The following is a 24,000-nucleotide window of genomic DNA, read 5'->3' as shown; positions in this document are numbered from 1 at the left end:
GTAATATTTATTGGATCGCATAGGTACAACTGTTAACATCCCTTTCTAGTAATGCTAATTGCCCATTCATATATCACAGTGGTAAGATACAGACGGCGGAATGTGGTGTGGAGTAAGGTAAGGAGGGTCATGCAGCATCTGCAGTCGTGCCGACCCCTTTGTACCGTGTAGTTTACATGGATATTATCGGGAACTGGTGTGGGTAGGTTAAGTGGGCCGGTTCCTCTGGTTTACCGGGGCCCGCTGTAATTTGTGAGCTCACGTAAATACAGCAGGGAAATTAGTGTGAGGGAGTGGGGATGGGGATGGGCTGCTCCTGTTAACTGTATTCTGTATCTCCTGTACTTTGTGACCATAAATTTTGGAAATGTTCTGCATTGTCGTGGAAGGCTGAAGTGAAGGGATTTGTGGCATTGCTTTAGTGTGTGTGTGTGTGTGTGTGTGTGTGTGTGTGTGTGTGTGTGTGTGTGTGTGTGTGTGTGTATTGGGGCTGGGAGTTTTGTTTTTGTAACTTCTCCATTTACTGCGTAATTTGTTTTTTTTTTTTTTTTTTTTTTTTTTTTTATGTACGCTTATCCCCTGGAGCCAGTTTTGTGAGTGTGTACGTTGTGGCTGTGTGAGGGGCTCGAGGCTTGTACTCATCTCTACTGTGCATTATGTAATCTTTGCTGGTCTATTACTATGTACTGTACCCTTTGTACCTTGCTCTGTGAGTTAGGTTTAGCCACTATAGCCAGAGAACGTTATGTGTAATTTAGTTTTGCTACCACCATGCAATTTTGATTTGTGTGGGAGAGAATTTTCGGACTGGAGTAGTTAACTTTATCCTTTTACGCCCTCACAACAAAATTCGATACCAATCTGAACGTAATCCTCCAGCAGCTGCAAGAATGAGATATAAAGTACGTCATCACAGCTAATGGGAAAGCCTTCAGGAAGTGTACTGGTGTGAGTGAGTTCGAGCTGCAGCTCATCCAACTGTATGCTTTATATTTTGTAACATTTGGTGGACGATCATTTTGTACACACACACACACACACACACACACACACACACACACACACACACACACACACACACACACACACACACACAAATATCAACTATAGAGACTTACGGTATTTACAGTTTGAAACGTAACATGAAGAGCTTTGAAATACTGTGTTGTGTGTCCACTCTCTGTACCCGTGTGTTTAGACTTAATTCTTTTATTTCTATCTTGGTAGTATCAGAATAATTCTTCATCCTCCTGCATTTTGAGTTAGTTATAATTATGAGACACACCGCAGCATACTAAGATATAAACCGTGGCTCAGTTCCAATTCATCGAACGTAGGAGCCACGATAATTCTTTTGGTGAGTACCCCTATGTGAGTTAGCTTTGATCCCCCTAAACACACTGACGTCGACTTCATTTTCTTGCTGTCGGCAGATGATTTTATTCAGGTCTGGAGAGCCCCTTGTATTGGACGGGTTATGGGACGCCGCATCTCAACTGCTTCACTCCGAAAAATATATCCGGTTCTCAATGAAGTATCTGGATGTAGCAAGGAAAGGTGAAAAATACATAAACGGACAGAAGGGGTCAGTTGTGCAGGAAGTGAGTCAGGTCTATATGGGGTATTAGGGTTGTATTCCTTCCTCTGCTGTGTATATAGCAACTTTTTCTGTTGTGTTTTTATGTACCTCTTGTAGTCTATTTTCCAAGTTAGCTCTAACCTCGCAGGAAGTGAGGGCGATGGTGGTGTAGGGTGAGAGGGTACAAGGCTCCTAGGTGTAATTCCCACACCTTATAGATATTATATCCTGTGCTGTTTTTTTTTTTTTTTTATACAGTTTCGTTCAGTAATCGATGTACACGTCTGGAGCACATAAGTAAAGGAAAATTACTTCTTCCCACGTGAATGTTGCCAGTTAGTTTAGTAAGATGTCGTTAGCTTTAGATACAATGTTAGGGTAGCCTAGTGGGAAAAAAAAAAAAAAAAAACGGTGACTGCAAATGTCCATACTTCGCGTAGCCTGTTGCTTGAGATAACTCCTTCCATCCAGTGACATTTTTTTGTGTCCATACGATTTTGTTCAGCTTAGGAAAGACCTCGTTCCCTCCGACAAGGAAAGTATGTTTTCACCCCTGTGTGTTTGTTTGTTTGTTAGCAGACTACTCAAAAACTGAGAGAGAGATTTGGACCAGATTTGGTGGGCAGATAGCCCATGACCAAGGGAACACTCGTTTAACTTTTAGGACCGATCCGGATCGTATTACAGATGCTGGATCCGGACTACACTTTCTGCTAAACCCTAATCAATGATGAGAAACCTAACCCATTATGAAGAGTGGTTTGGAAATTACTTTGCTCCAGTCGGAGCGATGCGCTCCACTGAGTGTCCCTCTAGTATTGAAGGGTTTATTGAAAACTATTCTACCTCCTCCAGTTCTGAAAGTCTCATAAGCAGAATTAAATCGTCTAGAGACGGCAAGAATGACACTTTAAAAATACTCACCGACCTGAGGCACTTTAGTCCTGCAAGATATTCATGTAGGAATGTTGTGGTGTGGTGAGGTGAGGCGGGTGCCGAGGTTGCTGCTACTCCCCCTCTGCCAGGCGCCCAGAAGGCATTTTGCAATTTTGGAGGTGAATGTAGGAAGGCTGTGAGGGGGAGAATTGAGCAAGTTTTGGTGATGCGGATGAGGGAAGGTTTTGGTTGAATGTAGTAAGGTTTTTAATGTTTTGGTGCGATTGATGTAGTAAGATGGTAAAGGAGTGAATGTAGGAGGTATTGTTGGAGTGAATGTGCCGTAGGAAGATTTCAGTGAAGTGAATGTAGTACAATTTTGGTGGTGTAAATGTATGAAGATTTTGGTTAAGTGACCAGAAGCATACTCGCCTCGCAAGCAAGAAGTCCCATAGTTTGATTCCCGGAGCGACCGCGGGACCTTCTTTATAGTTCCTTTATCTCACTCCAGCGCTGAGTAGGAAAAGAGGCGGGATGATAACGATGAATGCAGATTTTGGTGGAGTGAATGAAGAAAGTTTGTGGTGGGTTGATCTGAAGAGGATTTCTAGGCTGCTGCTCTTCCCTCCCTGCCCAGCACTCAGGAGGCATTTTGTAATTTTGTGGGGGAATGTTTGGCATGTGACCCTTTGGCGGCCCTCATACCCTGCTGTTATTGTGGCCGCGTAGAGATGGTGACCAGAGGAGGAGGGTAGGGATGGATGTGATGATGATGATGGAGACAGAAAAGATGGAGCTGAGATCAGGATAATGGGAGAGAGGAGACAAGGGAGGAAAGGTGACAAGAGGGTGGTGATAGGAGAGACAGAAGTGTGAGAAAATGAGAGAAGGGGGGAATATAGAGAGGAGTATAAATGATGATGGGAGAAAAAAGTAGGAGAGAACGAGAGATACTGAGGAGAGAAGGTGATGGGAGACAAGAGTGGTGGGAGAGGGGAGAGAAAGTGAAGGGATGGTAGAGATGGGGTGGAGGTGATGGAAGAAAAAGACAATTTGAGAGAGGGTAATGAGAGAGAAAATGTTAATGGGGGAGAAGAGACGAGCGTTTGGCGAGAGGGGTGGGGAAGAGGTATAGTGGTGATGGCTATGAGAAGGATGGAAGTAAGATGAAATGGTAAAGGAAGGGATAGGAAAACGGTGAAAAAATGTGACGAGAGAGACGATGAAGTGATGGTAAATAGGGAATGGAAATGGTGATGTGAGACGGAAGAATGTGAGATGATGAGTGGTGGAAGGAAGATGGTAATGGGAGAGGAGAGGGGGATGTTTGAGGTGAGAATGGGAGAGAAGAGAGGGGGATGTACGAGATGAAGATGTGAGAGAAGAGAGGGGGATGTTCGAGGTGAGAATGGGACTGAAGAGTGGGGGATGTTCTAGGTGAGAATGGGAGAGAAGAGAGGGGGATGTTCGAGGTGAGAATGAGAGAGAAGAGAGGGGGATGTACGAGATGAGAATGGGAGAGAAGAGAGGGGGATGTTCGAGGTAAGAATGGTGATGACGAGAAAAATAAAAATGGGAGCAGATGAGGAGAGGGAAGCGGATGCCACAGAAAACTGGTGACCTAGGGAGAAATTTAAAAAAAAAAAAGTAGTGTGAAGGAGGTGTGTGAGAATAATAGTGATGGAAGAGAAAATGTAGATGTGATACGAGAAAGTGGATGATGATGATGAGAAAGAAGCGAGAGGGAGGGTAGTTAAGGAAGGGGTAGTGGTGGGGGGAGAGGGACGAATCGGAGGAAATGAGGAGAGGGGGAGATAGAGGTCGTGATGGCAGAAGAGTGAGATGAGATATGTGATGTAGGGAAGAAAGTGGTGACGGAAAAAGAAGCAACGTTCACGGAAAAAGAAGCAACGATCCATTAACAAACAGAACTTATGGTCCTTACTCAGTTTTGCTGAATATTAACCCTGTCATCACTAGCACGTCCGTTATATTTTATTCATACTTCCTCCAGACAATTAAATTGTGGTTAGATGAGAGTTTTTGATTTTGGTGGAATTATATATAACCTTCAGTATGCTCCTGAAAAGTATTAATCTGGAATTGGCTGACATAAACGAAACCAACACATCATCGTATTCAGAGGGAGGGATAAGAAAAGGGTTGGTGGTGTGTGGAGGTGAAGGAAGAGGTGGAGGAAAGATAATTGCTGGAAAGATGTTTAGGGAGGGAGGGGAGAGGTGCTGAAGTATAGGGAGGGAGGGGAGAGGTGATGGGTGACGAATACAGCTGAAATAGGCTTAGAAGTTAGCCTGGAGATGAGGGGAGAGATATGTGGTGACGGGGAAAATTTGTGTCGGGGGTAGAGGAGGTGACGGGGTTATAGAGGACAAAGATAGGGAGAAGGAAGTGTGAGAGAGAGAGAGAGAGAGAGAGAGAGAGAGAGAGAGAGAGAGAGAGATAGATAGAGAGAGAGAGAGAGAGAGAGAGAGAGAAATCCATCCATTATCTAATCCTACTTTGCCCCATGAGGAGCGTAGGAGCCCGGGGGTAGACAAGTTGGTCCTGGCATTTAAGATGAGAGTGACCAGCCTCACTCATCCCTGAGTGGCATTACATGAGGAATAAAGCCCAACCATCCCTTGGATATAAACCACCGGCTCAATCCGATTGGAGCGCTGTAATTACCCACACAACCACCAGGCGCTAATGGTATATAGAATATAGAGGAAACGAAAGAAAACTGATATTGAGAAATGAAACGAAGGAAAGAGATGGGAATAGGAATGTAAATGGGGAAATGAAAAGAAAGGAAACGAGAACGTTAAATAAGAGAAAAAAAATGGAGAACAAATAACGAGAGGCGAGGAAAGCTAATGTGACTGATGTAAAGCTAATGTGACTGATGTAAAGCTAATGTGACTGATGTAAGGGGAAGAGAAGGGAAGAGGAAAGACAAACAGGGTAGCTGAAGAAGAAGGGAGAGTCGGTCCTTGCTGAGAGCTGGTTGGCCTCCGTAAGTTTAATGGCGCTTGATTGCTAATTTATGAGGCTGGAATTAACGCGAGAGAGGGGGGGAGGGAGAGAGGGAGAGAGAGAGAGGGGGGGAGGGAGGGAAAGAGAGGAGAGAGAGGGAGGAGGGAAAGAGAGAGGGGAGGAGGGAAAAAGACAGAGAGAGAGAGAGAGAGAGAGAGAGAGAGAGAGAGAGAATCAAGAACGGTGATATAATAGAGAGAGAGAGAGAGAGAGAGAGAGAGAGAGAATCATGAACAGTGAGAATAAATCCGAAGACAAAAACAACATTAATTTGAAGGAATTGCAGTTTCTGAGAAGTTGGGAGCATTAAGAGATGTCTGAGTAGACAAGAAGAAAGCTAACTTTAAAATGTCAGAATGGAAGACTGAAGAAAAAGTGAAATGATGAGACAGGAGCAGTTAAGAAGGGAAATTAAAGTGGCAATATGAGATGGAAGGGAAGGAAGAAGGAAGAGAAGGAGGAGGAGTCAAGAGAGAGTTATGAAACCGAGAGGCTGAATAGGAGAAACGAATAACTAAGGCAGAGAGAGAGAGAGAGAGAGAGAGAGAGAGAAGCAGCGCACATCTCACACCAACGCATAACTTTATTAAATGTTGTTGAGGGAATTCCTACCAAGTTTCTGGGGAAGCTGTTAAAAGTCCTGGAGCAAAGGAAAAAAAAAAAAAAACAGGTTTCTGGGGCGGTATTAAAAAAGTAAATATATATGTAAACTGAGGGAGTGAGTGAGTTAAGACAGGTTTATGTTTTGAGTTGCACAGGAAAACTACAAACTTGAATTGAAGATGGGGTTGCTCTCTCTCTCTCTCTCTCTCTCTCTCTCTCTCCTTCAGGCATCACCGCTGACATTTTTGAAGGTTGCTTTCATTTTCTTTTCTTTCATCTCTAACTTCCACTGATGTTCTTAACTTCTCTTCTGAAACTCCATTTTTTATTTTGTCATTTTACCTAGGTCTCTCTCTCTCTCTCTCTCTCTCTCTCTCTCTCTCTCATGTTTTATCAATTCTTCTAACCATCTCTGCCGTCCATATATTTATTTCTTGTTCTTTCTTCAGTTTCTTCCATTTTCTTTCTTCCTTCATTTCTTCTCTCTTTCCTTCCTATTTCCTTTTCCCTGCCACGTCCATTCATTCTTATTCTGCCATATCCATATCATCTCGTCTTCCCTCCTCCGTGATCATTTTATTTCCGTACTTTTTCTTCTGTCTTTTTCATCCCGTCTCTCAGGTTCCACTATTCTTTCCATCCTTTTTCTTTATTTTTTTTCTTTGCTTCATGTTTATTCATGTGTCTTTCCTTTTGTGTTCTTTCCTTCATCCTTTTTCTTGATTTCCTTTTCTTCTGTTTTTTTTTTTTTTTTGTCCCCTTCATCTTTCCATCTCCGTCTTTTCCGTCTTTCCTGTTTTCTTCTATCATTTTCCATTCAGTTCGTCTTTTCTCATCCAACTGCCTTCTTCTTATTTACCTTATCGTCTTCTCTCATCTTCACGTTCGTCTCCTTTCTGTCTTTGTCCATCCGCCTTCTCATATTTTCTCAGACTTCCTCCTCCATCTTCATCTTTTCCATTCTCCCTTCGTTCCTCCACTCGTCTCTGTCATCTCCCCTTCTGATGCCATTCGCTCGTCTCCCTCCACCATCCTTTATCTGTATTCTCCATCATCCTCCCTTCCATTCCTTCTTTTTCCTCCGTCTTTTTGTTTACTTTCCGTTTTCCTGCTTTTCCCTCTTCATTTGTTCTCCTATACGTCTTATGCTGTCTCTTTTTTTTTTTTTTTTGTTTGGTTCCTTCTTCTTCATTACCATCCAGCTTCCCTTCTTCATTCTCATACTTCCTTCTCTTTCTTCTCCATACTTCCTCCTGCCCTCTCCTTCTTCTTCCTTCTTATTCTCATTTCGGTATACTTCATTCATGTCCCTCTTCTATTTTCTTATCCTTCCTCTTATCTCTTCTTATCATCCATTCTCTTCCCTCATCGTTTATTCTCCCATCTTGAAATCTTCCTACTCCCTTCTCTGTCTGTCTGTCTGTCTGTCTGTCTGTCTGTCTCTCTCTCTCTCTCTCTCTCTCTCTCTCTCTCTCTCTCTCTCTCTCTCATCTGTCTAATCTATCTGTCTTTCAGTCCATCAATCTATCTGTGTATCTATCTTGGTATGTGTCCATTAATCTTTTGCTGTCTTCATCTCTCCACTACCTTCATCTTCTTCTTTCTGTCTTCCCGTCTTTCTTCCTCTCTTCTCATCTCCCTTCTTCCCTCCATCTTCTTGTTTCCTCTCGTCGTGCCTTACCCCTGCTACAACTTTTCCCCTTATCCACAAAGATTGGCCGGTTTTGCCCCCGCTTCCCCTTCCCCATTTCCTCACATTTTTCTCATACTCTTTCCTTTTTTCCATGCTCTCCCCTCCTCCCATCCCCTCCCCTTCTCCCATCCCCTCCCCTCCTCCCATCCCCTCCCCTCTTACTTTCTTCCTTCTCTCTTTGTCTCCCATCAACCTTCGCTCGTCTTATTTCTTCATACATCTCCCTCCCTCCAAATTTTCTTCTTCCTTTTCCCACGCTCACTTTTCCCTCCTCCCTCCCCTCACGTTCTTCCTACTTCCTCCTTTCCTGATCTTCCCCTCCTTGTCTGCCTTCGTCTTCATATATCTCTCTTTCCCCGATTTTTTCCTTACTCCCTCGTCCCCTCTTTCCAGTCCTTCCTCTCCCCTTCCCTCGTTCTTCCCTTCCTTCATTTCCTATCTGTTTCTCACATCTTTCTCTCTCATCTTCAGTACATCACCTCTCTGTTGATTTTTTCCTGTTCCCTTCCGTTCCCCCTCACTTGTCTTCTCTCTCCCCCCGCCGACCTTTAAGCCCCCCCCCCCCCTCTCTCTCTCTCTCTCTCTCTCTCTCTCTCTCTCTCTCTCTCTCTCTCCCCCTGTCTCCTTGTTACACCACGTTTTACTTTATTTCTTCGCCATTTTTGTCCTTTCCTCTCCTCCCTCTCTCTACCCGTCAGTCTCCCTTCTCCCACTCTTATTCCCTTTCGCTCCTCCACTTCCTGTGTCACCCTTTCCTCCTCCTCCTCCTTCTGTATATTCCGCTCCTCTCCCTCTCTCCCCTCCCCTCCTCCCGTCTCGCCCGCCTGCCTCATATATAATAACTGTCCCCTACCTAAGTCTAGAGGGACCAAGTTTGCCTATTGGTCGCTAGATTGGCCGATGCTGGGGCGGCGGCCTGATTGATGGTGGGTGGTGGGCAGGAAGTGGTGGGGCAGGGGGAGGCATTGGGAGGAAGGAGAGGAGAAGATAGACGATGGAGATGAGGAAGAAAGTGAGGAGGAGAGCGAAGGAATGAGAAGATGCGAGACATTGAGGCTGTGGAAGAAAGTGGAGAAGAGAGGAAGAGGTGGGGCAGGAGGAGGAATTTGGAGGAAGGAAAGGAGAAGATAAACGATGGAGATGAGGAAGAAAATGAGAAGGTGAGCGAAGGAATGAGAAGATGCGAGACGTTGACGCTGTGGAAGAAAGTGGAGAAGAGAGTGGAGGAATGAGAGAGAGAGGCGATGAAAATGAGGAAGAAAGTGGAGAAGAGAGAGGAGAAAGGAGAGGAAAAGGGTCTTTGGGGATGAGGAAGAAAGTGTAGAGAGAATGAAGAGAAGGAAAAAAACAGGGAAAGGGAAAAAGAAAGTGGTGGAGGAAGGAGATGATGAGAAAGTAAGCAGGAGAGATGAGATAGGAGGTGAATGAGAAAATAGACGATGAGGCTGATGAGGGAGGTTGAGAAGAGAGGAGGGGTTTAGGTAGAAGTACAGAAGTTCAAGGAAGGAAAGAAGACGAGAAGAGGGAAAATGAAAGTGGAGGGGGAAAGAGAGGTTGATGACGGAGAGGCAGAAAGTGGAGGAGGTGAGGATGATGGTAAGGAGGAAAATAAGAAAGTAGGAGAGAGATGTTGGTGAGAAAGGAAGTGGAGGAGGAGAGGGGATGAAGAACGTGTGCCGTACTCGAGTAGGTCAAGAGAGGCCAAGTTTCCCTATTGGTTGCTGGACTGGCTGATGCTGAGAGAGAGAGAGAGAGAGAGAGAGAGAGTACCGTCTAGTTGCTCGAAGAAGGAAGGAGAAACAGATCAGAGAGAGAGAAGGGGGGGGGGGAATGAGGAGTGTGTGGTAAAGATGAGAGGGATTTGAATATACAGTACTGTGTAGTTGCTCGACGGAGGGAGCAACAGATCAGAGAGAGAGAGAGAGATTGGGTAAGAGAATGGAGGGGGAAATTGGAGGAGGAGAGAAAACGGAAGGTGAAAAAAGTATACCGTATTGGAATAAATTTAGAGAGGCCAAGTTTTCCTGTTGGTTGCTAGATTAACTAATGCTGGGGAGGGGGATTGATGGGTGTTGGAGGAGACGTGGGAGGAAAGTCGAGAAGAAAGTTAATGTGTTAGAAAAGAGAGGATAAAGAAGATAGTGTGTATGGATTAGGGAGGATGGCAGAAGAGGAAGAAAAGTGAGAAGAGGGAAGATGATGTACAGTACAGTAGCTCAAAAGTATCCTCCCACCACATGAACACAGGACTTCACAATGTGTCGGGCGATTGAAGCAGTGTCGGTATTGTTAGCAAGCCTGGCTCTCTCAAATATCACGATAGATTCGGTACCTCATATCTAGATCCGAAGTTTGAGTCGAGGATTTCAGATATCCGATACAGAGTCTATATTGTTCTGTTCTACTCATACGGGCTACGCATCGGAAATACATGAATAATCCCATTTCATATATCCGAGATAATTCCCTTATTGTATTTCACAAGGGCATAATGTTTCCACACGACACTTTAACTCGTACACCGCTGCGCCGTAGGTTGGCTCCTGCTGTGGAGATTGGTATAACCTGACCGCCTGAGGGAATTGTTCCGTTTAATCCATTTCAAATTCCTCTTTTGAATACTATTATTCTTTTGTCTTCGGGGGCTACAGTGACTTGGGCTCATCATGCTATTATGGGGTCTAATCATAATGAAGCTCTTCAGAGTCTTGGCATTACTGTATTTTTAGGTGTTTATTTTACACCTCTCCAGGCTTTTGAGTATTTTGAGGCTCCGTTTACTATTGCCGACTCGGTTTTTGGATCTTGTTTTTTTGTTTATTACTAAAACGTTAGTTTGTGGAGCTAAAAAAAATAAAAATTTTATCCTAAACCATGATTTGAAAAATTTCAATACACCTAACAAGAATAGTTTTCTTAATATTTTTCTCACTAATCTCACTATTCATGTCCCTAAACCGGGGCCTCTAACATATCTCACGCTCACTTAATATTTTCCATATTTCTTCGTTCGTTGTGTCAGATTGACTCACGGCACATTTGGGAGGATACTTTTTTGAGCGACTGTACAGTACAAGCAGATGGGATTATATAGAGGAAGAAAGTGGATGACAAGAATGATAGCACGTGAGAAAAGAGAGAGTATAATTAAAGATGGAGGACTGAAATACCATTGTTGGACTGAGGCAGGAGGAGAGAAAAGAGGGGAGGAAGAATGCGTGCCGTACGAAGAGAAAAGAATGGAGGTAGAAAGTGAAACGGTAAATAGAAATGAATGAATTTGAGAGGGGAAAAAAGAGCTGAAATAGGAAGAAGACAGAAGAAATGGATAGAAAACAGAGAGATGGAGTGTGACGGGACAGAGAGAGAGAGAGAGAGAGAGAGAGAGAGAGAGAGGCTTGCAGAAAATGGACTGATGAATAGCATAGACAGACATAGGTAATTAGGCAGACATATAAACAGACAGGTAGATAATTGTGATAGCTAGTTTGTGGCATGATGTAGGGTTGATTAGGGCCCATTGGAACTTGGGGATAATTACTCCTTTAATTGTATCTGTTAGGATGGTTGTGGAGTCAGCTGGCCCGTGAATAACCACACGAATGTCCTGGTAGGTAGGTAGGTAGAGAGAGAGAGCCTCATAGTTTGTAAATCTTCATCCTGTCTCCCCAGATTAACTTTTTCCCCACTTTTTCCCATGGGGTTGTCAGTGTAATAATTCTTTAGCCATCCATACTCCCATCCCTCCCTTCCTATGCCTTTAACCATATTCAGTGCGCTGTTTTGTTTCCTCTGTTATGTTTATTTGTCTAGGTCTTCGTCGTATCTACTTTTTTATGTACTATATATATATATATATATATATATATATATATATATATATATATATATATATATATATATATATATGATGTGCACATTTTATCCCTTTTAGATTATATCCCACTTACTCCTCTTTCATTCTGTTGCTTTTTTCTTGCCTTTCCTCTCCCTCATTTTTTCCAGTCGTTTCTCTCTCTCTCCTCTCTCTCTCTCTCTCTCTCTCTCTCTCTCTCAAGTTAAGTTTGCACCTTCTTTTCTTTCTCTTTCTTCGCCCCCTCCCCCCCCTCTACTTCTTTCCATTTCGACGATCAGTAGTGCTGACTGGGGGCTGAGCCAGCAAATATCAGGGGGGTTCATAACGAACCTTTCCTGACGTTAGTGGAGGGGCGGGGGTTGCTAGGGGATAGGGAACGGGGATGGGGTGGGGAGAGATAGAACTCAGAAAACATGAAGTTGTGGAGAGAAATGTTAAAGATAAGAAAAAGGGGGGAAAGATGGGAGGAAAGGAAAGGAAGAGATAAGAATGAAAGAGATGGAGGGTCAGGGTGAGGGGGGGGGGGAGATGGAGAGGCATGAGGGTCGCGGTGGAGGGGGAAGAGGGAGGAGGAGCAGGACAGATAGAACTGGGAGAACATTGAGTTGTGGAGAGAAATTCAGAAGATACGACACTGGGCAGGATAAGCGAGTGAGGAAGGAGGGGAGGAGAAAGGAAAGGAAAAGATGAGGGTTGAGAAGGAAGGGAGCAAGGGGAGGAGCAGGGCAGATAGAAGTGAGAGCGCATGTTATGTTGAAGGAAGGGTCGTAAAGAGATAAGGGAGAGAGTGTGAGAGCGAGGGGTGTGGGGGAGCTGAGCATAGGAATGAAACAACCCGAGAGAGAGAGGTTTAAGTGAAAGAGATTATGAAACAGTATGAGTGTGAGAGGGAAATGGAGAGGAAAGGAGTGAGGGATAGTTGAGATAGACTGGATGGTGCAGAACAGGAGGAGGAGTGAAGGAGAGAAGCCCGATTCGGAAGGGAAGGAGATTTGTTTGCAGAGAGAGAGGGGGGGGGGAGATTATGCTTGCCTCAGCAGGTTGTGCCTAAGTGAGAAGGAAGTAGAGGTATAACAGAGTGCGGTGTGTTGGTGTAGGGGAATTAGATGGTGGTAGTGGTGGTGGTAGTAGGAAGATGATACCAGTGGTAGTTTGGGGAATTGGAGGTGGTGGTGGTGACTGTGGTGGTAGTGGATGATGGTTATGACTGTGGTTACACTATGATTGTGATGACGATGATGGTGTGGAGAAATGTGATGTTGATAGAAATGATCATGACTGTTGGGGGGGGGGAAAAGACATTTTTTTATGGTGACCATTTTCACGATGAAGGAAAGGATAAAAAGCTCCAACCCGTCTGTAAGAGCCGCATCCCCTCCTGGCAGTAAAACGTCGTCTCTAATAGTAGTAGAAGTAGTAGTAGTAGTAGTAAGACTAATAGTATTAGCAGCAGCCCTGGTAATATTAATAGCTGTAGTAGCAGCAGCACCGGTAAGAGTAGTGGTAGGCTAGTTGTAGTGGCGGTGATGATGTTAGTGGTGGTGATAGTAGATACAACCAGTAGTGCAGCCAGTAGGTGATGGTTTGTTTTTGTGTGTTGATGATGATGGCTGTGTTGACGTTGACGGTGATAAAGACAACGGTGATGATGGTGATAATGATTTTAGTGTTGCTGATGACGATGATAGATTGAGTGAAAGGTTCAGTCTGTCTATGAGATCCTCAGTAGCCGTCGCTTCATCTTAACTGCACTGGATAATAAAACTTCTTTAGTAGCTGTAGTAGTAGTAGAGGTATATGATGGTGGGGGTTATATGTTGGTCATGATAATGACGGTGTTTGTTGATAAAAATGACTATAATGATGGTGAAGATTATTTAAGTATACTGATAATGATTATTGTGATGGTGCCGATAATGACTGATGACGATGACAGTGATGATGATGATGATGATTCCGGTGATGATGACCAACCCTCGTATAAACTTCCCAGCAGCCTTCATATCATCCTAGCCCCGCGTAATGATAAAACTTCCATCTGGTGGTGGTAGTAGTAGTAATGGTACAGGATTTTGGTACTGGTAATGGTGGTGGTGGTGGTGGTGGTGGTGGTAGTGGTAGTAGTAGTAGTAGTAGTAGTAGTAGTAGTAGAAGTAGTAGTAGTAGTAGTAGTAGCTCGCACCGTAATATGATGGTGGATTTTGTGATGGTGGTGGTGTTTGGTGATGATTATGAGTGATGATGGTGCTCGTTCCTGATGACAGTAATGATGATTATGGCGTAGACGACGGTTGAAACAATTTTTTACGATAATGACAATGATGTTGATGAGAATAGTAACCAGGCTGGTGAAGATGCGAGATAAAAAGGTTCAGGCCTCTTCTTAGAATCCCAGCAGCTTTCCTAATGATAAAACTTCCCTCTTATAATGCCGTCCTCAACTTTCAGGCCTCAAACAGGAAAAAGAAGTAGCCGGAAATTTCCCTCATCATTATCGGCTTCGTGAATAAATGAGGCTTTTTATTGTCTGTTCTTGTGTTTCCTATTTGTGTATTTTGTTTTGTGCTACTCTAATTTTTTCGTGCTATATTACTTTTGTTATGTACTGATCATTTTTGTTAATACGTCCTCCGATTCTATATACAATAAGTATTGCATTTTTTCCCTTAGGTTTGTAAAAAATATCGATAGACATAACAGAACTTTTGAAAAAATAGTTCAGTAACTTTATCTGCTTACAGAAAAAGAATCTGGCCAATAAGCGAATATGAAAGAGAGAGAGAGAGAGAGAGAGAGAGAGAGAGAGAGAGAGACAGAGAGAATCAGTGCCCTAAACAGAATCGTAAGAGTGGCTGGCGATCAAAGAAAAGAATCTGGCGTGGTAGGAGAGAGAAGCCGCGAGCCTGGGAACTTGACTGAGAGGTAAACAAAAGTGAAGTGAAGGAGGCTGGGATACAGGCTGTTGACTCGGGGTTTTAGTGGAGCCAGCCACATCAAGCCAGGCAGGGGAGGAAGAGAGGCAAGGGAAGGGGGGTATTTTGACCTTCCAGAACGGATCAGATTGAACTCCGATCCGGATGTGAACTTTTTCACATTTGCACGTTCAGAAACATCCATTCAGTGATATAAACACGTACATGCATACCTGTATATGATTTCACTCTCTCTCTCTCTCTCTCTCTCTCTCTCTCTGTACGTGTGTGTATATATATATATATATATATATATATATATATATATATATATATATATATATATATATATATTGTTACGGAACAGAGAAAGATAACGTACACTTTAAGTGAGAATACTAAGAGTCACTACTGTCCCATAAATTTCCAGGTTCAAAACAAAAGAGTTAGTTTTTTTTTTTTTTTTATGCGAGGAAGAAGGAACCAAAGGCCATGAGCCCGCAGTAACAGTTCCCTCCAAGAGAAAAACAAAATACAATAGAGAGCCAAATTCAAGATCCGATCATTTTGAGATGCCTGGACACACTGCCTTTGAAAGACTGGAGATCATAGGCAGGAGGAAATACAGACAGAGGGAGACAGTTCCAGAGCTGACCTGTTGCATGAATGAAAGACTGGGAGTAACGGTTAACTCTTGCATTAGAGAGTTGGACAGAAAAGGGATGAGAGTTTGCTGCCAGACGGGTGCTACGCGCCCGTCGTAGAGGTGGAGGAATGCAAGCAGACAGTTCAGAGGAGCAGTGACCATTAAAGTAGCGATAGAAAAGAGATAAAGATGCAACAGTGCGGCGAAGAGACAGAGGTTGAAGGGAGTCAGTAAGAGGAGGAGAGTTAATGAGACGAAAAGCCTTTGACTCCACCCTATTGAGAAGAGCTGTATGTGGGGAGCCTCCCCACACATGAGAGTTGTACTCCACACAGTTAAAGTTTAATGCTCAAACTAACAACAAAACATTCAGGACTCATAAGGATAATGTAATGGCAAAAACAGGTTAAATATATGGTTAACTGCAATAGCCTCTATTAACACGAAATTAGCAAGAGTAAATTTATCTAAGTCAGCCCTGATAAAATGAGATACACCAGGTAATACTCAGTGAATGCCAGATAAATTATTACAGATACAAACTATTATCAAAAATGATTGACATAAAACCTAACATTAATCAAAAACCTCACTAGGCCTAAGAATTAACCTTATGCTACACAGTACAAGAAAAAATGCAATAACACTTATACTCAAATTACACACAGCTGCTAGATGTTTGGAGATTTCTTGAGCACTCACAATAATAATATCTGTACAGGGGAGGACAGAGATGTGAACAAAATGAGGAGCAGATCTAAGTGGCAATGATGCAGAGACTGAGCTCATTATATAGGGGCCAGGAGAGCTTGATACAACTTGTGAGAAGGACAGCGCAAATGAATGAAGCCATGGGGACAAAGAGCTGAAAATCCCGCTCTGAATAACAGAGAGAACGACTTACTCTACTATAACGGTAGAAGGGGGGACTGAGGCAGAACACGCTCGTGATCAAACATGCAGCAACTGTGCGTTAAAATTACACAAAGGATGATGAAATCATAGGCTATGTAACACCTCCCCACAAAGAAAAAAGAAATTTACAAAGGAAATTTCTTATTACTCTAAAACAATCTGTATATGGCATTACAGAACATGCAAAAGTCTTTCCTAATGTTACAAAACATGAGATCTCCCTAACACGTTCAGTCATAGGTACTTGCCAGTATCCCTTTAACAAATCAAACTTACTTATGTACCTAGCCTTTCCCGATCTTGTCTATGCAATCTTCCACACGAGGGAGAGGGTAAGTGTCTGTTTTGGTTATCTGATTAACACGTCTGTAGTCAATGCAAAGCCGCTGTGACCCACCTGGCTTAGGGACCAGAGTGACAGGGAGAACTCCACTCGCTCTGACAGGGCTCAATCATCTTGTGGTCCAACAGGTAGCCAAGCTCCTTCTGGATGAGAGGAACTTTCACTGGGTTCACACGGTAAGGAGGCAATTTAATTGGCTTTGCGTCTCCAACATCGACATCATGCATCAACACAGTGGTTCTTCCTGGAGTAGCACGGAACACTTGCGGGTACTCCTGCAGTAATGCCGAAAACTCCTGCCTTTCCTTGGGAGGTAGATGAGAAAGCTTAGTCTGGAGATCATTCATGATATCAGGATTCTTCCCCAAACTATCACTCAGGCTCATGCTGCATGGGAGAACTTCACTTGTAGACTCGGGTGGAACAGCTACAGTGCAGACTGGATTATTTTCGTCCCGCCTGTGATATAACTTTAGCATGTTGATGTGACATAGTTGCTTGCTCTTTCTACGATCTGGTGTGGCGATGACATAGTTGACATCACTGAGTTTCTTCTCCACGAAGTAAGGACCACTAAACTTGGCTTGAAGAGGTTGCCCATGAACTGGTAGCAGAATCAAAACCTGATCTCCTGGCTGAAAGTGGCGTAACCTGGACTTCTTATCATACCAAGTCTTCATCTTCTCCTGAGCAGCTCCTAAATTCTCTCTCGCCAGCTGTAAAGCAATGGACAGCCGTTCTTTGAACTTCATCACATACTCCAGCAGGTTGACGTCATCTTCCTCCGACAGCCAGCATTCCTTGAGTAACTTAAGGGGTTCTCTTACTTCATGGCCAAACAGTAGTTCAAAAGGTGAGAAGCCCAGTGATTCATTTGGAGATTCTCTTGTGGCAAACATAACGAATGGAAGACCTTTATCCCAGTGTTTCTGATGTTCCAAACAGTATTTCTTGAGCATCGATTTGAGTGTTTGATGATATCTCTCCAACGCTCCTTGGGTCTGGGGATGGTAAGCTGAAGACGTGATCTGGGTGATCCCCAACTCTTTCAGAGACTGCTTGAAAACATTTGACATGAAATTACTTCCTGGTCTGACTGTACCTCCTTGGGCAGACCAAACTTTGTGAAGAACCCTAGCATTTCCTTAACCACGTTCTTTGCTGAGATGTTTCTAAGAGGAATGGCTTCAGGATAACGAGTAGCCATATCAATCATCATGGTCAACACATAAGAAAATCCTGAAGAAGTCTTAGGAAGAGGGCCCACAATATCCACCAACACACGGGTGAAAGACGCCTCGAAAGGAGGAATGGGAACTAGAGGTGCAACCTTTTCGGTCTGATTACACTTCCCCACAACTTGACAGGTGTGACAAGACTTACAATACCAGGAAACATCCCTGAAGATACCTGGCCAGTAGAAGTGTTTCAAAATGCGTGCCACAGTCTTCCTCACTCCAAGGTGTCCTGCCAAACTGGAATCATGAGCCACTCTAATGATATCCTGCCTACAAACACGAGGGATGACAACTTGATGTACAACCTCCCATTCACAGTCGGCTGATGCTGTTGGGGGTCTCCACTTCCTCATAAGTACTCCTGACTTTATATAATAACAAGTAGAAGCACCGGCTGACTCTTCTTCACTGTAAGCAGAGTTAGCTAGACCTTTCAACTCAGGGTCAGCAACCTGCAACTCAACCAACTCTTGACGAGACAAATTATCAACACTACGGGGTACTGCCTCATCTGGTGAGTGGTCCAAATTAGCAAGAAAAGTGTCAGCTAGGATAACATCATCATCATCATTATCCTCTAAATCACCAGTAACTTTAGACTTAGCCCTAGTGACAGCACATGCAGGGAACACATCAGGGACATCACAATCCTGGGACACAGCCACTGGCTCACTAGGCAACTGAGGAGCTGGACACACTTGACTTCCACCAATATCATTTCCAAGTAAGAAAGTTACACCTGACATTGGGAGTGTCTGAACCAACCCAATCATAACGGAACCATTAACAAAACCAGACTCTAAATTCACTCTCCACAGAGGGACAGAGAAGTAATTATTCCCTACACCTTGTAAGATTACAGTTTGATCAGAGGAATTAACATTAGAGCCTAGAACACTGGTCAGCATAAGGGATTGGCAAGCACCTGTATCACGATATATTTGAACTGATTTCCTGTCATTACTGTCCAGAGGACTGACAAAACCATCAGACAGGAAATTAGCACATGAACTCTTGAGAGTGTCACCCACGTTACTGCTCAAAAGAGGAGCTCCATCATGAGAATTTAAGTTACCCCTCAAAGCAGGTTCAGTTAACTTAGTTAAAGAATTCTGGGAACTCTCAAGAGTGGACACTAGACCAATTGACTGAATATTTAAAGACTCCTTTTTCTTCACATCACGCTGTCTCCTGAAACATCTCTCCGTAGTATGACCAAGCTTACTACAATAAGTACATTTACTTTTCTGAAATCTAGAGGTGAAGCTGGTATTTACTTCCTGAGAAACATCATCCTTATTCTCTTTCCTGTTACCTGTACTCTGAGTAGAGGCAACGTACTTACTCTCAGCTTTCCCTTTTTCTTTAGAATATCTCTTGTGAGTGAGAACATATTCATCAGCTAAAACTGCAGCATCAGACAAATTATCTATTCTTCTCTCATCAAGATACAGGCTTACATCTTTACTAATACACCTTTTGAAGTCCTCCAGCAAAATCATCTGCTTAAATTTGTCAAAGTCAGAATCCACATTCTTAGAATTTAACCACTGCTCTAACAAATCTTCTTTGATTTTTGCATATTCAACATGGGATTGCTTATCTTGCTTGTAAGTTGTCCTAAATTTTACTCTATAGGCTTCAGGAACAAGCTCATAGGCCTTAAGAATCAAGCTCTTAACTGCATCATAATTATCAGACTGATCCTGAGGCAAAGATGCATAAGTTACTTGAGCTTTACCGGTGAGAACAGTTTGAAGGAATACTGGCCAATACTTGTTGGGCCAATTAAAACCTGTAGCTACCCTCTCAAACAACTGAAAATACTTTGTTAAATCAGATTCATTAAAAGGAGGGACAAGTTTAACATTTTTAGCCACATCAAAATCATCAGAGCAAGATGATCCAGTTCCACCTTGTTTCATGCGATACTCATGGTCTGCCTGAATCCTGGCAAGTTCAACTTGTGCCTCAGCCTCCTTAGAACGGGCCTGAAATTCAGCCTCCTTAACACGAGACTCCGCCTCCTTAGCCTTAGCCTCCTGCAGAGCTAGCTGTAACTTAGCTAAATCAATCTGCGTTTGCTCATTTGGAGGAGTTACATTAAACAAGCTTTCATTAATCATGTCAACAATTTGATCTTTAGAATGATGAGAGCGAACAGTAATTCCCAATTGTTGAGCAACAAGCTTAAGTTCATTCTTTGTTCTGTTTTCTACATCACACACTGTTTGCACATTTGACAAAAAATCTTTGGCTTCATCAAGTGTAGTAATAGTAGACATCATGAATAAGTAACAGTCACAAAATATCGAGCAATATCCTTATGATAATATCCTGAATATCCTGATAAGAGGTCGCCAAATTTATGTTACGGAACAGAGAAAGATAACGTACACTAAGTGAGAATACTAAGAGTCACTACTGTCCCGTAAATTTCCAGGTTCAAAACAAAAGAGTTAGGTAAAATTACAAGTTAAAGTTTAATGCTCAAACTAACAACAAAACATTCAGGACTCATAAGGATAATGTAATGGCAAAAACAGGTTAAATATATGGTTAACTGCAATAGCCTCTATTAACACGAAATTAGCAAGAGTAAATTTATCTAAGTCAGCCCTGATAAAATGAGATACACCAGGTAATACTCAGTGAATGCCAGATAAATTATTACAGATACAAACTATTATCAAAAATGATTGACATAAAACCTAACATTAATCAAAAACCTCACTAGGCCTAAGAATTAACCTTATGCTACACAGTACAAGAAAAAATGCAATAACACTTATACTCAAATTACACACAGCTGCTAGATGTTTGGAGATTTCTTGAGCACTCACAATAATAATATCTGTACAGGGGAGGACAGAGATGTGAACAAAATGAGGAGCAGATCTAAGTGGCAATGATGCAGAGACTGAGCTCATTATATAGGGGCCAGGAGAGCTTGATACAACTTGTGAGAAGGACGCGCAAATGAAGCCATGGGGACAAAGAGCTGAAAATCCCGCTCTGAATAACAGAGAGAACGACTTACTCTACTATAAAGGTAGAAGGGGGGACTGAGGCAGAACACGCTCGTGATCAAACATGCAGCAACTGTGCGTTAAAATTACACAAAGGATGATGAAATCATAGGCTATGTAACAATATATATATATATATATATATATATATATATATATATATATATATATATATATGTATATATATATATATATATATATATATATATATATATATATATATTATATATATAATACAGATAGATAGATACATAGATATATAGATGGACAGATAGATTGATAGATAGATACATAGATAAACAGATAGATAGATAGATAGATATAAATGAACGGAGAATCTAAATAATGTTTCAGAATTGTTGATATACCAAGGAAGGTGTCTGTGTGTTACTTTTAACTATAATGTGACTGAGCTGAGGCTAATTAGAAAGAGAGTACCACAGTAAAATAGCAGATGAATGTGTTTAACCTCAAAGCCAAACATCAAATTCAGCCATTGTCAACCTTCCACAGCTGAGTATTTTCTAAGGTGTGGAACGAGAACCCAACCTCCGTCCATCTGAAAATATTGATGTTTACACATCACGTTTAATTTACAGTATGATGTTGGGGGAACACATGTAAAGTATACCCGCCTCACTGAGCAGTTACTCGGTAGGTACACTTGTGGGAGGGCAAGGCAGATGTGCTCTTGCCACTTTCTTCACGTCTGAGTATCTTCTTTGTTAGTCATCCGCCAGGAAATGTTGTGAAAGAAATCCATTCTTTACTTTTTTTGCCGTTAGTATTACCTGTTTTTGACTTTGTTATGCTGTTACTTCAACCAGTACTAGTAAAGGAATGATGGGTGTGCTGTTGTAATACTGCAGTTAAGCTTTCAGCTCCTTGTGTAATTTTTCACAGGAGCAACAAAGGCAGGGATTCAGTATGGCCACTGTTACAAAGGCAGTTGTTTAAGTCGAACGAGTGAAAACCACGTAGAGATAGCCAAAATAAACTCACGTCACTGGGTTTAAGGGGGAAGAAATGAGGGCATCCTTTAAAATACTGTATCGCACGCCAAGATCAACGAAGCCAGTTGGCAGACGGTGGTGGTGGTGGTGGGTTCACGAGCTGGCGAGCGTGGTGAAGAGAGATGGGGGGCGGAGGGTATTGTGTGTGGGTTCTGGAGCTTGTGTGTGTGTGTGTGTGTGTGTGTGTGTGTGTTGGCGGGGGCGTTGTGTTGACTAGCATACCAGCCGCTGCCTCAGGTTCACCCATATTATATTATTGTTATTATTATTATTATGATGATTATGATGATGATGATTTTTATTTTTGTGGTAGGTGGGGGCGCTCACCATCCACTCACTCAATGTAGTGCTGCTCTCGGGTGTCTGCCCTGTTCTCTCCTCCATCCTTCTTTCCTTCCATCTTCTATCTTTCCTTCATTCTTTCCTCGTCCTTCTGCCTACGGGTGACTTTTCACTCCCTCTTCTGTCTTTCATTCCTTCATTCTTTCCTCTTCCTTCTGCCTATGGGTGACTCTACACTGAGTGACAAGCCAAATGGTTTCCTGTACACCAGGAAACCGTTTACTGCGCTGGGTGGTAACTAACCAAATTTTGGCGCCTGGTGGTTTAGTGGGTAATTATTGTGCTCCAGTCGGATTGAGCCGGTGAAGGTTTATATCCAAGGGGTGGTCGGGGTTTATTGCTCTCGTAATGCTACTCAGGGATGAGTGAGGTTGGTCACTGTCATCTTAAATGTCAGGACCAATTGCCTAGTCCTGGGCTCCTACGCTCCTCATGGGGCAACGTAGGATTGGATGATGGATGGATGGATTATTTTTACTACTACTACTACTACTACTTATAATTGCTGTTACGTGGGGTTGCTCACCATCCGCTCACTCAGTGTAGAACAGCGGTTCTCAGCGTTTCTTGGGTCATGCATCCCTGAACTGTGTTTCGCTAATATTCACGCCCTCCCCACCATCTACCGTTGATCAACACATCCCCTTTTCCCCTACCCACTTCTTGCCATCATCTGACTCTGAAAACTTATTCCAGAATTATTAGTATTTTTGCCGTACGTTCAGGTGAACATTAACCAGTGGAAGACAGGTTGCATTAGTCTTTGCAATTCACTGTGCCCCATTTTGAGGGATTGGGGGGGGGGAAGTTGAAGGATGTGTAAATTATGACTGATTTGCTTCCTTGCAGTATAAGACACTAATATCTTTAATAATCACTTGATAGTCACTCGAAACCACCAGATGAGAGAGAGAGAGGGAGAGAGGTGACCAGGCGATGGACGTGAAGGAAACCAACCAACTTATTTCACTGGCACGAAGAAAAGTATGTTTTGAAGGCTGAAACAGACATAATATGGATACTGAATATGTCTGTTGTTCATTTTGAAACACACACACACACACACACACACACACACACACACACACACACACACACACACACACACACACACACAACTATTTTTTTCAGTCCTCATTCCTTCTTTGGAAATTGCTGACGATTTCCAGATTGAGAACCACTGGTGTAGAGCAGCCTACAGATGACTGCACTGAGTGACAAGCAAAATGGTTTCCTCTAATCCAGGACACCATTTACTGTGTTGGCTGGTAACCTTATAACTAAGTGGACGTCTGGTGGTTTAGTAGGTTAAGGCACTCCAGCCGGATGGGGCCCATTGCTTCCTTAATGCTACTCAGGGGTTAGCGAGGCTGGTCACTCATGTGTTAAATTTAGGGGTAAAGCAGCCTAGCAACGGGCCTCGAACCATCTCGTTGGACAGACAAGGATTGAATGATAGATTATTGACCAAGGTATTAGTAATAACAACAATAATTAGTAAATAATAATAATATCATTTCATTCATTCATTGCCAGACGCCATGTATCCCACACGGGGTGGCCAAGGGCTTAGAGTTAATTGTTTTACAGGGAGGGGCACTAATCCTCCACCAACCCCACTTGACACGTAGGGATGCTAATAGCATCTGGTGTTCCCAGGCGGTCACCCATCCAGGTACCAACCAGACCCAACGTTGCTTAACTTCGCTGATCGGACGGGAAGTTAGTGTACTCAACGTGGTATCTACTACTGCTACTACCGTTGTATTACTATTGCCACCACCACCACCACCACCACCACCTTACTACTGTTACTACTACTACTACTATCACCCTTATTATTATTTATTGTTAAGAGTAGACTTCCTAACTATTTGACCATTCATGCGGTATAACGTTTGCATTATTATTTAAATATA

General features: G+C 42.9%; 1 protein-coding gene and 1 pseudogene across 1 annotated transcript in view; one reads left to right on the top strand and one right to left on the bottom strand.

Annotated features, from left to right (window-relative positions):
* The window catches only part of LOC145393788 (uncharacterized), a 55,531-nt gene that overhangs the window by 20,105 nt on the left and 11,426 nt on the right, over positions 1 to 24,000 (top strand). The window lies entirely within an intron of this gene.
* LOC145393910 (5S ribosomal RNA) lies at positions 23,719 to 23,833 on the bottom strand (annotated as a pseudogene).

This window comes from Coenobita brevimanus, chromosome 25, assembly GCF_032717465.1.
Source record: "Coenobita brevimanus isolate Jiangsu-jjx chromosome 25, ASM3271746v2, whole genome shotgun sequence".
NCBI lineage: Eukaryota > Metazoa > Arthropoda > Malacostraca > Decapoda > Coenobitidae > Coenobita > Coenobita brevimanus.
This window is presented reverse-complemented; position numbering and strand designations above follow the sequence as displayed.